This window comes from Aotus nancymaae, unplaced genomic scaffold (genome assembly GCF_030222135.1).
Source record: "Aotus nancymaae isolate 86718 unplaced genomic scaffold, 86718_ANA_hifiasm-v0.15.2.pri h1tg000008l, whole genome shotgun sequence".
In the NCBI taxonomy this organism is placed as follows: Eukaryota; Metazoa; Chordata; class Mammalia; order Primates; family Aotidae; genus Aotus; species Aotus nancymaae.
The window spans coordinates 27,286,503-27,300,684 of record NW_026988419.1 but is presented as its reverse complement, the minus strand read 5'-3'; the positions used below and the strand labels follow the sequence as shown (position 1 = coordinate 27,300,684).

Genomic DNA, 14,182 nt, shown 5'->3' with positions numbered 1-14,182 from the left:
TCCTGCCTCAGCCTCCTGAGTAGCTGGGATTACAGGCACGCGCCACCATGCCCAGCTAATTTTTTGTATTAGTAGAGACGGGGTTTCACCATGTTGACCAGGATGGTCTCGATCTCTTGACCTCGTGATCCACCCGCCTAGGCCTCCCAAAGTGCTGGGATTACAGGCTTGAGCCACCGCGCCCGGCCTCTTTTTTTTTTTTGAGATGAAGTTTTGCTCTTGTTGCCCAGGCTGGAGTGCAATGGCGCGATCTCGGCTCACCACAACCTCTGCCTCCTGGGTTCAAGCAATTCTCCTGCCTCAGCCTCCCAAGTAGTTGCGATTACAGGCATGCGCCACCATGACTGGCTAATTTTGTATTCTTAGTAGAGACAGGATTTCTCCATGTTAGTCAGGCTGGTCTCTATCTCCCGACCTCAGGTGATCCGCCTGCCTCAGCCTCCCAAAGTGCTGGGATTACAGGTGTGAGCCACCGTGCCCAGCTAAATTTCTATTTAGTACCTCTCCTAAGAAGCACATTCTCATCAGTATACTTTTTATTACAGATCTACAAACGGAAGGATTTTACTTCAATCTTTTCATTTATTCAACATTCAACATTTACTCTGTATCTATTATGCTCAGCACTACAGAAGAGAGACCAATGTTTCGGAGTTTATAATGCAATTTAGACAAGACACTTCCCGGAAGTTAAAACAATCCAAGAAAGAACAAAATCAGTGGCTGGGTGCTGTGGCTCATGCCTGTAATCCCAGCACTTTAGGAGGCCAAAGCAGGAGGATTACCTGAGATCAGGAGTTCAATACCAGCCAGGTCAACATGGTAAAACCCCATGTCTACTAAAAATACAAAAATTAGCTGGGCATGGTGGCACACACCTGTAATCCCAGCTACTTGGGAGACTGAGGCAAAAGAATTGTTTGAGCCCAGAAGACAGAGGTTGCAGTGAGCTGAGTTTGTGCCATTGCACCCCAGCCTGGCTAAGACAGTGGGACTCTGTCTCAAAAAACAAACAACAAAAAGAATAAAATCAGTAACTACTTTTATAAGTTAATTAGTAGGGCAGGTGGGCCAATGATTCAAATATCTGACCACAAATAAGAAAAATCTGGGAACATTTAAAAGTTTCAGATTCCTAGGACCTATGCCAAGTCTACTGAACCAGAATCTCAATGGTATACGGCCCAGGATTCTTCATTTTGAATTTTTCCCTGACCTCTGACAGCAGGTCTACACTTGGGAGTTCTCACAGAGCTAGCAAGTGTGATAAATATATTTCACACAAGATAGAGAATAGTAAAGTACCATAGCAGAGGATCTAGGTATGGTGTTACTGAAGTTCACTGGAAAGATAGCTGGAAGGGCCGGTCGCGGTGGCTCACCTATAATCCCAGCACTTTGGGAGGCCAAGGTGGGCAGATCACTTGAGGTCAAGAGTTCGACCAACATGGCAAAATCCTGTCTCTACTAAAAATACAAAAAGTACCCAGGTGTGATGGTACATTCCTGTAATCCCAGCTACTGGGGAGGCCGAGGCAAGAGAATCATTCGAACCTGGGAGGCAGAAGTTGCAGTAAGCTGGGATCACAGCAGTACACTCCATCCTGGGTGACAGAGCAAAACTTTGTCTCAGGAAAAAAAAAAGACTCTGCTGGAAGGAAAGAAAGGCTTTGCAGAGGAGGTGACAGCAGAAATGAGCCCTGAAGAAAGAGGGCCTCACACAAATAGAACACGTAATCCAAGATAAAGAGATAGACAGGACGGTGAACAGCAAGAATGTAAGTAACTTGGTTTGGCTAAGGTATTGGGTCTGTAAGGGAATAATGATAGGTAAGTTTAGCTTTCTAAACCTAAATGTCAAATTAAAGAGTTTAACCTTTATTCCACAGGCAAGGCAGAAGCCTCAAAATTTTTTAAATTTTGCAATCCTAACTGCTAAGCTTTGTAATTGTTAAGAAAATACAATAACAGAGGTGTGCCATGACAATGATTACAGTCAGCAGCAGATATAAAATAAATAGAGGAAGAGAGAGAGGAAGATGGTTAAAAAATTACTGTGAAACTCCAGGTAAGAGATAACAAGGATCCATGCTAGGATGGAAGGAGCAGGACTGGAGAGCGTGAAGCAATCTGCATGTATAAAAGACAAGCTTTGTCAGCTAGCAAGGACCAGGGAAGGGACAATAAGCAGGCAGCAGTTTCCACTAAGGAAGATTGGAGAAGAACAGTAGCATCATGTACAAAGCAAAGAACTAAAAATACAAAAAAATTAGCCATGCCTGTAGTCCCAGCTACTTGGGAGGCTGAGGCAGGAGAATTGCTTGAACCCAGGAGGCGAAGGTTGCAGTGAGCCAAGATCATGCCACTGCACTCCAGCCTGGGCAACAGACTCCTGTCTCAAAAAACAAACAAAGTAAGACATATAAGGGTCATTATCATAAGAGAAGTAACTCACTTTGGTGACTCAATATGAACGATTAGAAAGTCAATGACTCAATGGCTTTGAATCTACATAACTAGAAAACTGGATGTCTCATTCATAGAAAAAGTAAATGGAGAGGAAGAGCAGGTCTTAAAGGGAGGGTAAAGCTTGGGTGAATAATCAGTTGCCAAAATCTGCGCCCCCATCACCACTATCACCACCTCAGTGTCCCCTGGCTCCAGTCCCACTCAGGACAGCACTGAGACCACTACCTGGCCCTGCCTGCCTCCTATGCTGCATGCCCCTCATGCACTAGGCCCAGATGGCGCTTTACTGCTAGGACTGGCTTAAAATAGAGAAGATACTGGTGATCACCATGGCAATGCAATGCAGGACTGGATTGCATCTCTGACTTGGACAGACAGAGCAGAGTGCAGAGGCTTGCATCGTGAATTTTAGCTCCAAAACAATTGCAAAAACAAACAGGAATCCCAAGAGGGCCCACAGACCCTCTGAAGGAAGTAGACTGCTCCTGCAAGACCCGAGAGACATCCCAAATAATGTGAGTGCCCAAAGTATTTGGGAACTGGGAAAGGGAAATCCTCCATTCCCAAACACACATCCGTGCTGGGGAAACTGAAGGTCTAGTTTGTAGGAGAAGTTTCCAGTCTTACCTGGAGCTGAGTCAATTTAGAGAGCCGAGCGAATTACAAGGGTAGAGGAAGAAGAAGGAAAGGCTCTAAGAGCTCACTGGGTCCCTTAGCAGGCCATTCCTACCTGGCATCACAGGGATCTTTCAAGAGGGCAGCCAGAGGCATGAGGAAAAGGCCACAGAGAGAAGAAAATCTCCAGCTGAACTTTGTAACAATTTGAACCTGGCAAGAACCCTCCTGGCCAGAACTTGGGGGAGGGTGCAAATCCCATGTACAGACTCCACAGGTGAGGAAAGAACCAAAGCCCTTTTCTTTTGCAGCTAGAAGGCAGGTAGCCTGGGGCAAGTTCTCAAGCCCTGCTTGCCCACCGTCTGGAAACAGACATGGGGCTGTTAGGCAGGGCATGGTGGGAGTGAGGCTGGCCCTTCAGATTGGATGGGAGCTGGGTGAGGCCTATGACTGCTGGCTTTCCTCCACTTCCCTGACAACATGCATGATTCAGCAGAGGCAGCCATAATACTCCTAGGTATACAACTCCACTGACCTGGGAACCTGCGCCTATACACACTGTCATCAGGTTATCCAAAGTTAAGACAAAGGAAAGAATCTTAAGAGCTGTGAGACAGAAGCACTAGGTAACCTGCCTAACATCACAGGGATCTTTGAACCCAAGATTAACAGCAGATTTCTCAGGAGAAACCCTATAAGCTAGAAGGGACTAGGGCCCTTTCTTCAACCTCCTTAAACAAAACAATTATCAGCCAAGAATTTTGTATCCAGCAAAACTAAGCATCATATATGAAGGAATGATAGTCTTTTCAGACAAAAAAATGCCGAGAGAATTTGCGATTACCAAACTACTACTACTACAAGAACTGCTAAAAGGAGCTCTAAATCTTGAAACAAATCCTGGAAACACATCAGAACAGAACCTCTTTAAAGCATAAATCACACAGGACCTATAAAACAAAAATACAAGTTAGAAAGCAAAAACCAAAAACCAAAGTACATAGGCAACAAAGAGCAAAATGAAGGCAATGGTACCTCACATTTCAATACTAACATTGAATGCAAATGGCCTAAATGCTCTACTTAAAAGATTCAGAACCACAGAATGGATAAGAATTCACCCACCAACTATCTGCTGCCTTCGGGAGACTCACCTAACATATGTACTCACATAAATTTAAAGTAAAGGTGCAGAAAAAGGCATTTCGTGCAAATGGACACCAAAAGCAAGCAGAGGTAGCTATTCTTATATCAGACAAAACAAACTTTAAAGCAACAGCAGTTAAAAGAGACAAAGAGGGACATTATATAATGTCCCTTGTCCAACAACCGAAGAATATACATTCTATTCAACAGCGCAGGGAACTTCCTCCAAGATAGACCACATGCTAGGTCACAAAATGAGCCTCAATAAATTTAAGAAAATCAAAATTATATCAAGCACTCTCTCAGACTACAGTGGAATAAAACTGGAAATCAACTCCAAAAGGAACCTTCAAAACCATGCAAATACATGGAAATTAAATAACCTGCTCCTGAAAGAGCACTGGGTCAGAAACAAAAGAAGATGGACATTTAAAGTTTCTTCAGATTGAATGATGATAATGACACAACCTCTCGAATACAGTAAAGGCGGTGCTAAGAGAAAAGTTCATAGCCCTAAACGCCTACATCAAAAAGACTGAAAAAGCACAAATTGACATTCTAAGGTCACACCTCAAGGAACTTGAGAAACAAGAACAAACCAAACCCAAACCCAGCAGAAGAAGGAAATAACCAAGATCAGAGCAGAACTAAATGAAATTGAAACAACAACAACAAAAAAATACAAAAGATAAATGAAACAAAAAGCTGGTTCTTTGAAAAGATACATAAAATAGATAGAATATTAGTAAGATTAACCAAGAAAAGAAGAGAGAAAATCCAAATAACCTCACTAAAAAATGAAACAGGAGATATTACAACTGACACCAATGAAATATATTACAACTGACACCAGTGAAATATAAAAGATCATTCAAGGCTACTATGAACACCTTTACACACATAAACTAGAAAACCTAGAAGAGATGGATAAATTCCTGGAAAAATACAACCCTCCTAGCCTAAATCAGTAAGAATTAGATACCCTGAACAGACCAATAACAAGCAGCAAGACTGAAGTGGTAAATTTTAAATTACCAACAAAAAACAGTCCAGGACCAGAAGGATTCACAGCAGACTTCTACCAGACATTCAAAGAAGAATTGGTACCAATCTTTTTGACACTATCTCACAAGATAGAGAAAGAAGCATCACCTTAATACCAAAACTAGGACATAACCAAAAAATAAAACTACAGACCAATACCCCTGATGAACATAGATGCTAACATTTTTAAGAAAATACTAGCTAACCAAGTTCAACAACATATCAAAAAGATAATTCACCATGATCAAGTGGGTTTACACCAGGGATGCAGGGACGGTTTAACATCCGCAAGTCAATAAATGTGATATACCACATAAACAGAATTAAAAACAAAAATCACACGATCATCTCAATAGATGCACTAAAAGCATTTGACAAAATCTAGCATCGCTTTATGATTAAAACTCTCAGCAAAATCAGTATACAAGAGACATACCTCAATGTAATAAAAGCCATCTATGAAAAACCCACAGCCAACATAATACTGAATGGGGAAAAGTTGAAAGCATTCCCTCTGAGAACTGGAACAAGACAAGGATGCCCACTCTCACACTCCTCTACAGCATAATACTGGAAGTCCTAGCCAGAGTAATCAGATAAGAGAAAGAAATAAAGGGCACCCAAATCAGTAAATAGGAAGTCAAACTGTCACTGTTTGCTGATGATCTGATCATTTACCCTCAAAAACCATTAAGACTCCTCCAAAAAGTTCCTAGAACTGGTAAAAGAATTCAGCAAAGTATCAGGATACAAGATTAATATACACCAATCAGTAGCTCTTCTCTATCCCAACAGCAACCAAGCAGAGAATCAAATCAAGAACTCAAACCCCACCTCTTTTTGTTTTTGTTTTTGAGATGGACTCTTGCTCTGTTGCCAGGCTGGAGTGCAGTAGTGCAATCTCAGCTCACTCCACCTCCTGGGTTCAAGCGATTCCCCTGCCTCAGCCTCCCAAGTAGCTGGAAATACAGACAAGCACCACCACGCCAGGCTAATTTTTTGTATTTTAGTAGAGACAAGGTTTCACCATGTTGGCCAGGATGATCTTGATCTCCTGACCTTGTGATCCACCTGCCTTGGCATCCCAAAGCTGGGATTATACGCGTGAGCCACTGCGCCTGGCCTGAACCCCTTTTACTACAGCTGCAGGACAGAAAAAAAAAAAAAAAAAAAACCAACTTAGGAATATACCTAACAAAAAAGGCAAAAGACCTCTACAAGGAAAACTACAAAACACTGCTAAAATAAATCATGGATGACACAAGCAAATGGAACCACATCCCATGCTCATGGATGGGTAGAATCAATATTGTGAAAATGACCATACTGTCCAAAAAAATAAGTAAATAAATAAATAAATGCCAGGCACCATGGCTCATGGCTCATGCCTGTAATCCCAGTACTTTGGGAGGCTGAGGCAGGTGGATCACAAGGTCAGAAGTTTGAGACCAGCCTGGCCAACATATTGAAACCCTGTCTCTACTTAAAAGACAAAAATTAGCGAAGCATAGTGGCAGTGCCTGTAGTCCCAGCTACTCGGGAGGCTGAGGCAGAAGAATCTCCTGAACCTGGGAGGCGGAGGTTGCGGTGAGCCGAGATCGTGCCACTTGCACTCCAGCCTAAGTGACAGAAACTCTATCTCAAAAAAAAAAAAAAAAAAGAAGAAGAAGAAGAAGAAAATGACCATACTGCCAGAAGCAATTTACAAATTCAACACAGTCCCCACCAAAATACCACCATCATTCTTCACAGAATTAGAAAAAAACAATTCTAAAATTCATATGGAATCAAAAAAGAGCCCACATAGCCAACACAAGACTAAGCAAAAAGAACAAATCTGGAGGCAGCACACTACCCAATTTCAAACTATACTATGAGGCCATAGTAACCAAAACAGCATGGTACTGGTATAAAAATAGGCACATAGACCAATGGGAAAGAATACAGAACCCATAAATAAACTCAAATACTCACAGCCAAGTAATCTTTGACAAAGCAAACAAAAACATACAGTGGGGAAAGAATACCCTTTTCAACAAATGGTGCTGGGATAATTGGCTAGCCACATGTAGGAGAATGAAACTGGCTCCTCATCTCTCACCTTATACAAAAATCAACTCAAGATTGATTAAGGACTTAAATCTAACATCTGAAACTATTAAAACTTTAGAAGACATCTAGAAGATAACTTCTAGACACTGGCTTAGGCAATGAGTTCATGACCAAGAACCCAAAAGCAAATGCAATAAAAACAAAGATAAACAGCTGAGACGTAATTAAAGTGCTTTTGCACAGAAAAAAGAACAGTCAGCAGAGTAAACAGACAAGCCACAGAGTGGGAGAAACTCTTCACAATCTATACATCTGACAAAGGACTAATATCTAGAATCCACAACGATCTCAAACAAATCACTAAGGAAAAAACAAACAATCCCATTAAAAAGTGGGCTAAGGACATGAATACACAATTCTCAAAAGAAGATAAACAAATGGCCAGCAAACATATAAAAAAATGCTCAACATCACTAATTGCAAAACTGATTTGCAGAGAAATGCAAATCATAACCACAATACTATACCATCTTACTCCTGGCAAGAATGGCCATAATATCGGCTACTCAGGAAGCTGAGGCAGGAGAATCGTTTGAACTCAGGTGGTTTAGTGAGCCTAAATCACGCCACTGCACTCCAGCCTGGATGACAGAGTAAGACTCTTGTCTCAAAAATTAAAAAAAGCCCAGGACCAGATGGCTTCACTAGTGAATTATACTAAAACATTTAAATAAGAATATGTTAGATGTAAATGCAGTAACAGCCTTCCTTCCTTTCTGATGTAGCCCTCAGTGGTTGCTGTCAAAATGGGCAAGTGCATGAAACCTGGGAAAGTGGTGCTAGTGCTGGTCCTGGCCAGCACTATTCTGGCTGGACACAAAGCTGTCATCGTAAACAATACCTCAGGCTGGCCCTACATCCAGGCTCTGGTGGTTGGAATTGATTGCTATCCCTGCAAAGTGACAGCTGCCATGGGCAAAAAGAAGATTACCAAGAGGTCAAAGATTGAGTCTTTTGTGAAGGTTTATAACTACAATCATCTTATGCCTACAACGTACTCTGTGGATAGCCCCTTACACAAAACTGTCATTGACAAGGATGACAAGGATCTTCAGAGATCCTGCTCTTCAACACAAGGCCCAGCGGGAGGCCAAGGTCAAGTTCAAAGAGAGATACAAGACAGGCAAGAACAAGCGGTTCTTCCAGAAGCCACAGTTTTCAATGTTTTGTTTCTGTCTCAAAAATTAAATAAATGCAGTAATACAAATGATAACATTAAATTCAACTGGTCTAAACACTCCAAATAAAAAGCAGACACTGTCAGAGTAGATAAATGAGTAGCAATGAAAGGACACTGTTATAGGTTCTTACACGTGAAGCGGTTTAACACTTGAAGACAGACTGTAGTAATTAAAGATGTATAATATAAACCCTACAACAACCACTACAAAAACAAAGCATACGAATACAGCTAATAAGCTATGAAAAGAGATAAAAACAATCATAAAAAATAATTTTAAAAGTGAGAAAAGAACAAAGAATAGATGAGACAAATGCAAAAGACAGTAAATTTAAACCCAAAAGTATCAATATCATATTAAGTTTAAGTTGTCTAAATACTCCAAATAAAAAGTAGAGACTGTCAGAGGAGATAGAAAAGCAAGACCCAGTAATACATTGCCAATAAGAAACTCACTTTAAATATAAAGACACAAACAGGTTAAAAGCAAAAGGACTGAAAAAGATACCAAACTTTCACTAATCAAAAGAAAGACGAAGTGGCTGTGTTAATGCCCCATAAGGAAAGATCTCAGAGCAAACACTGTTACTGGGATATAAAGGGCCACTTTATAACAATAAAGAGGTCACTTCATCAAGAGGACAAAACAATCTTAAACAAGTAGGCATCTAATAACAGAAATACGTAATGTGAGAAATAAACAATGACAGATTCAAAAGGAGAAATAATCAAATTCACTAAGAGAGATTTCAAGATCCTTTTCTCGGTAATTGATATAACAAGTTGACAAACATCACCACAGATGTAGAAGACATGAACAACACTATTAACCAACTTGACCTAATTTACATTTATAGAATACTATATTCAAATGTGGTTTCTGATCACAGAATTGAACTAGAAATCAGTATCTGGGAAACACCAAAATACTCAAAAAGTAAATATCAGTTCTAAATAGCCCATAGATCAAACAAGAAATCAAAAGGGATATTACAAAGTATTTTAGGGCTGGGCACAGTGGCTCATGCCTGCAATCCTAGCATTTAGGGAGGTCAAGATGGGAGGATCACTCGAGCCCAGGAGTTTGAGATCCCATCTTTACAAGCTGAAAAAAAAAAAAAATCAGCCATGGGTGGTAGCACATGTCTACGATCTCAGTCACTCAGGAGGCTGACATGGAAGGATCTCTTAAGCCAGGAGGTCAAGGCTGCGGTGAGCCATAATCATGCCACTGAACTCCAGCCCGGGTGACAGAGTGAAACCTTGTCTCAAAAAAAAGTATTTTGAACTGAATAACAATGAAAATGTCTTATTAAAATCTGTGGGACACAGCTATAACCAGTGCTTAGAGGAAATGTAAAACGAGGAGTCAATATTAGAAAACCAGAAAGATCTCAGACAACTGATTTAAACTGTCACCTTAAAAACTACAAAAAGACAAGCAAATTAAACCCAAAACAAGCAGAAGGAAATAACAGAAATTATAACACAAAGCAATGAAATTAAAAATATAAAAATAAAGAGAATCAAAGAAACCAAAAGCAAGATTAAAAGGTGGCTCATGTCTGTATTCCTAGCACTTTGGGAGGCCGAGGCAGGTGGATCCCCTGAGGTCAGGAGTTCAGACCAGCCTGGCCAACATGGTGAAACCCCATCTCTACTAAAAATACAAAAATTAGCTGGGCATGGTGGTGAGTGCCTGTAGTCCCAGCTACTTGGGAGGCTGAGGCAGGGGAATCACTTGAACTCGGTGGGGAGGGGAGGTTGCAGTGAGCCAAGATCACACCACTGCACTCCAGCCTGGATGACAGAGCGAGACTCCATTTCAAAAAAAAAAATAAAAATCCTTTAGGGACAGGTGTAGCAGCTCATGCCTGTAATCCCCATACTTTGGAAGGTCAAGGCAGGAGGACTCCTTGAAGCAAGAAGTTTGAGACCAGCCTTGGCAACACAGTTAAGACCCTATCTCTACAAAAATTTTAAAATGGTGGCCTGCACTTGTAGTCCCAGCTACTCAGGAGGCTGAGGCAAGAGGATCACTTGAGCCCAGGAAGTCAAGGCTGCAGTGAGCTATGATCTAGCCACTGTGCTCCAGCCTGGGTGATAGGGTAAGACCCTGACTCAAAACAAACAAACAAAAAAATTCCTTAAGGTACAATCATGGATTAGCAAGAAAACTCACAAAGAGGTTCTTTAGGCACAAACTTGGTGGTCAAATCACTGTCACTTTTTCTTTCAAAAACTCAATGACCTCATTGAAGCATTTGAAATGGCAACATCCTCTTGAAAATATAATGAACAGCCTAGGTAGGGCCAATCTTCTTTCTTTTATTTCCCCTTTTCTTGTTTTTTTTTTTTTTTTTTGAGATGGAGTCTTGCTCTGTCGCCCAGGCTGGAGTGCAGTGGTGCAATCTCGGCTCATTGCAACCTCCGCCTCCTATGTTCAAGCAATTCTCCTGCCTCAGCCTCCTGAGTAGCTCAGATTATAGGTGTGCCACCACCACACCTGGCTAATTTTTGTATTTTTAGTAGAGACGGGATTTCACCTTGTTGGTCATGCTGGTCTCAAACTCCTGACCTCATGATCCACCTGCCTTGGCCTCCCAAAGTGCTGAGATTATAGGCGTGAGCCACCGCGCCGAGCCAGGTAGGGCCAGTTTTCTACAGCTTGCCATTTTCTACTACACTTAAACACAGCAAGGTACATTAAATGACAGGTAGCTTCAACAAGAAATTGGAATAAAGATGGAAGTTTAAAATATAGTACAGGTCAGGCATGGTGGCTCATGCTTATAATCCCAACATTTTGGGAGGCCAAAGCAGGAGAATCCCTAGAGACTAGGAGTTTGAGACCAACCTGGCAAGAGCACATATCTACAAAAAATTTTAAAATTAGCCAAACGTGGTGGTATAGTAGTTCCAGCTACTTGGGAGGCTATGGTGGAAGGATCGCTTGAGCCTGGGAGTTCAAGACTGCAGTGAGCTGTGATCATGTCACTGTACTCTACCCTGGGAAACAAAGCAAAACTCCTGTTTCAAAAATTTAATGAATGAATGAATTAATTAAAATACAGGACAGAGATTCCTCTTAGAGGGCAGAGTGGCAGATACAAATGTGGAATTATAGGCATAGACAGATGGGTAAACGGATTCCATCTCTGTTTTATCCAACATTAAAAATATAGAGTGCTCCATGACTGGAGCATTGTAAGAGCCCAACAAGAATGTGCTGAATAAGAAATGACAAATGTATGAAAAATGAATAACCGAGTGAAGGAAAAGAATGAAGAGGAAAAGATGAAAACAACAACAGCTGGGCAAGAAGTAAGGATAAGTATGTTTCAAAAAAGAGGGATGGGGGAGGAAGACAGAGTAAAGGAGAAGAACCAGGAGAGCGGAGTGTCGTGGTAGTCAAAGAGGAAGCAAGCTACAAGAGTTGCCAAGAAAGTAACATCCTACGGAGATAAAGAAAAATGAGAAGGGCCACAAATCTAAAACAACAAAAGAAGTATTTTGATAACTCTGCAAGAATAGAAGGCAGAATAGAATATACATTGTTCCCAATCAATAGCATATACTGTCAATACTAACGTCAAGATTACCTTGAGAATTAAATTTAAAATAATAACTGTTTATTAATAATTTCCCATGTACCAGGTTTTTGCTGGATTTGTAAAATTAACCCAAAATATCACAAGTCAAATTAAGCTGATATGAATTACCATTAGGAAGTATGACTGATGATATTGATAACTAAAAAGCTTAAGCTCAACTGACTCTATTGTACTGTATCTGAAAGAATCTGTTAATGGTAAGGAGATAGTCTTGAATGACATATAAAATGGAACCTCAGAGTAAGAAAAAAAGGTGTAACATTCTCCAATACTATCTAAGGGGTAATTGAGGCAGGAACTACTAGATGGGAAATAAATCCCAAGAGTGGGAGGCATCATGCTATTATAATTTAAGACACTGACCATTAATAAAATCCAACTAACCTACTTGCTCTAATTCCATGTCCAAATAAGCTTCTGATGATAATTTGCTTCCTGTGTTATTTTGTTCAGTGACCATTTGTACTACTTGATGATTATACTTTTCATTATACGTACATTTTAGTGTACAGATTAGACTCTAGGGAATTAGTTCCCTAAGCCTAATCACCTCTGGGTATACTAACATATCACATTTTTAATCCTATAAATTCAAAAACCATCACAGACAGTTGTTCTCCATCTATATTGCTGAATATCTATTCAAACCACAACATTTTAAATAAATAATTAGCTGAGTGAGTGAGTCATTTTTTGGCCCCAAAGACAAGGATCTATCTTGGTATTGTCAAACTGTACCAAGTGAATCTGCACAATGCTAAAAGCAGTCTCCTAAAAAAGTTTGTTTTCTTACTATCATTGAAGGGGATATGCATTCAACTTCTACAGATCTTAGACAAATGTTTCTTTTCCTAAGACATATATGGGAAAAAAAACTGAAGAGAGCTGTCAGTATACCCAAATAGATTTCCAATTAGGAAGGTACAAAGAAAACCCCTCAGGAGATTTATCCTTAAAAACAAAAAACAGCCGGGCGCGGTGGCTAACGCCTATAATCCCAGCACTTTGGGAGGCTGAGGTGGGTGGATCACGAGGTCAAGAGATCAAGATCATCCTGGTCAACATGGTGAAACCCCGTCTCTACTAAAAATACAAAAATTAGCTGGGCATGGTGGCGCACGCCTGTAGTCCCAGCTACTCCGGAGGCTGAGGCTGGAGAATTGCTTGAACCTGGGAGGCAGAGGTTGCGGTGAACCGAGATCGCGCCATTGCACTCTAGCCTGGGCAACAAGAGCGAAACTCCGTCTCAAAAAAAAAAAAAAAAACAAAAAAACAAAACCACTGTGTCACAGTAGAAACAAAGAATGGATCAATGTTGCAGAAGATGGAGGTGAAGTAAAAAAGCACTACTTGTAGCTATTGTGCAGACACAGCCAAGGAGATACAGAGAAGCAAGACAGGGGGACTCCACATAGCCCTCCAAGAGACCACGTGCAAGTTTCTCAACCCATGTGGACCTTGCTTTCCTCTTCTGTAAAATGAGGAAATTGGATCAATTAATCTCTAAGGTTCTTTTCAATTCTAAGTTCTATAATAATTAATTCCTTTAATGATGAATGGGACAGGTACAGAAACAAATTTACCAAGAAAATTTAAGAGTAGCTTTGCTCAAACAATATAGTACATTTCTTCCCAAGTGGAATCTATTTTACCTTCAGTTTCCTGGAGTGAAGTCCATTTCACTTCCAACTTTTTTAACCTTTATTTTACAATAAAACTAGATCTAATAACATAAAAAAATCAGCATATATAGAGGGAAATATCAACCTGCTACAGCAGTCATTCAAGAATAAAAATTGGGCCAGGAATGGCAGCTCATGCCTATAATCCCAGCACTTTTGGGAGGCTTTGGAGGACAGATCACTTGAGGTCAGGAGTTCAAAACCAGCCTGGCCAACATGGTGAAACCCGATCTGTACTAAAAATATAAAAATATTAGTCAGGCACGGTGGTGGGCACCTATAATCCCAGCTACTCAGGAGGCTAAAAAGGAGAATTGCTT

General features: G+C 40.7%; 1 protein-coding gene and 1 pseudogene across 2 annotated transcripts in view; one reads left to right on the top strand and one right to left on the bottom strand.

The window, feature by feature from the left end:
- The window catches only part of INO80D (INO80 complex subunit D), an 85,417-nt gene that overhangs the window by 30,920 nt on the left and 40,315 nt on the right, over positions 1–14,182 (bottom strand). The window lies entirely within an intron of this gene.
- On the top strand, positions 8,133–8,574 carry LOC105712894 (large ribosomal subunit protein eL27-like; annotated as a pseudogene).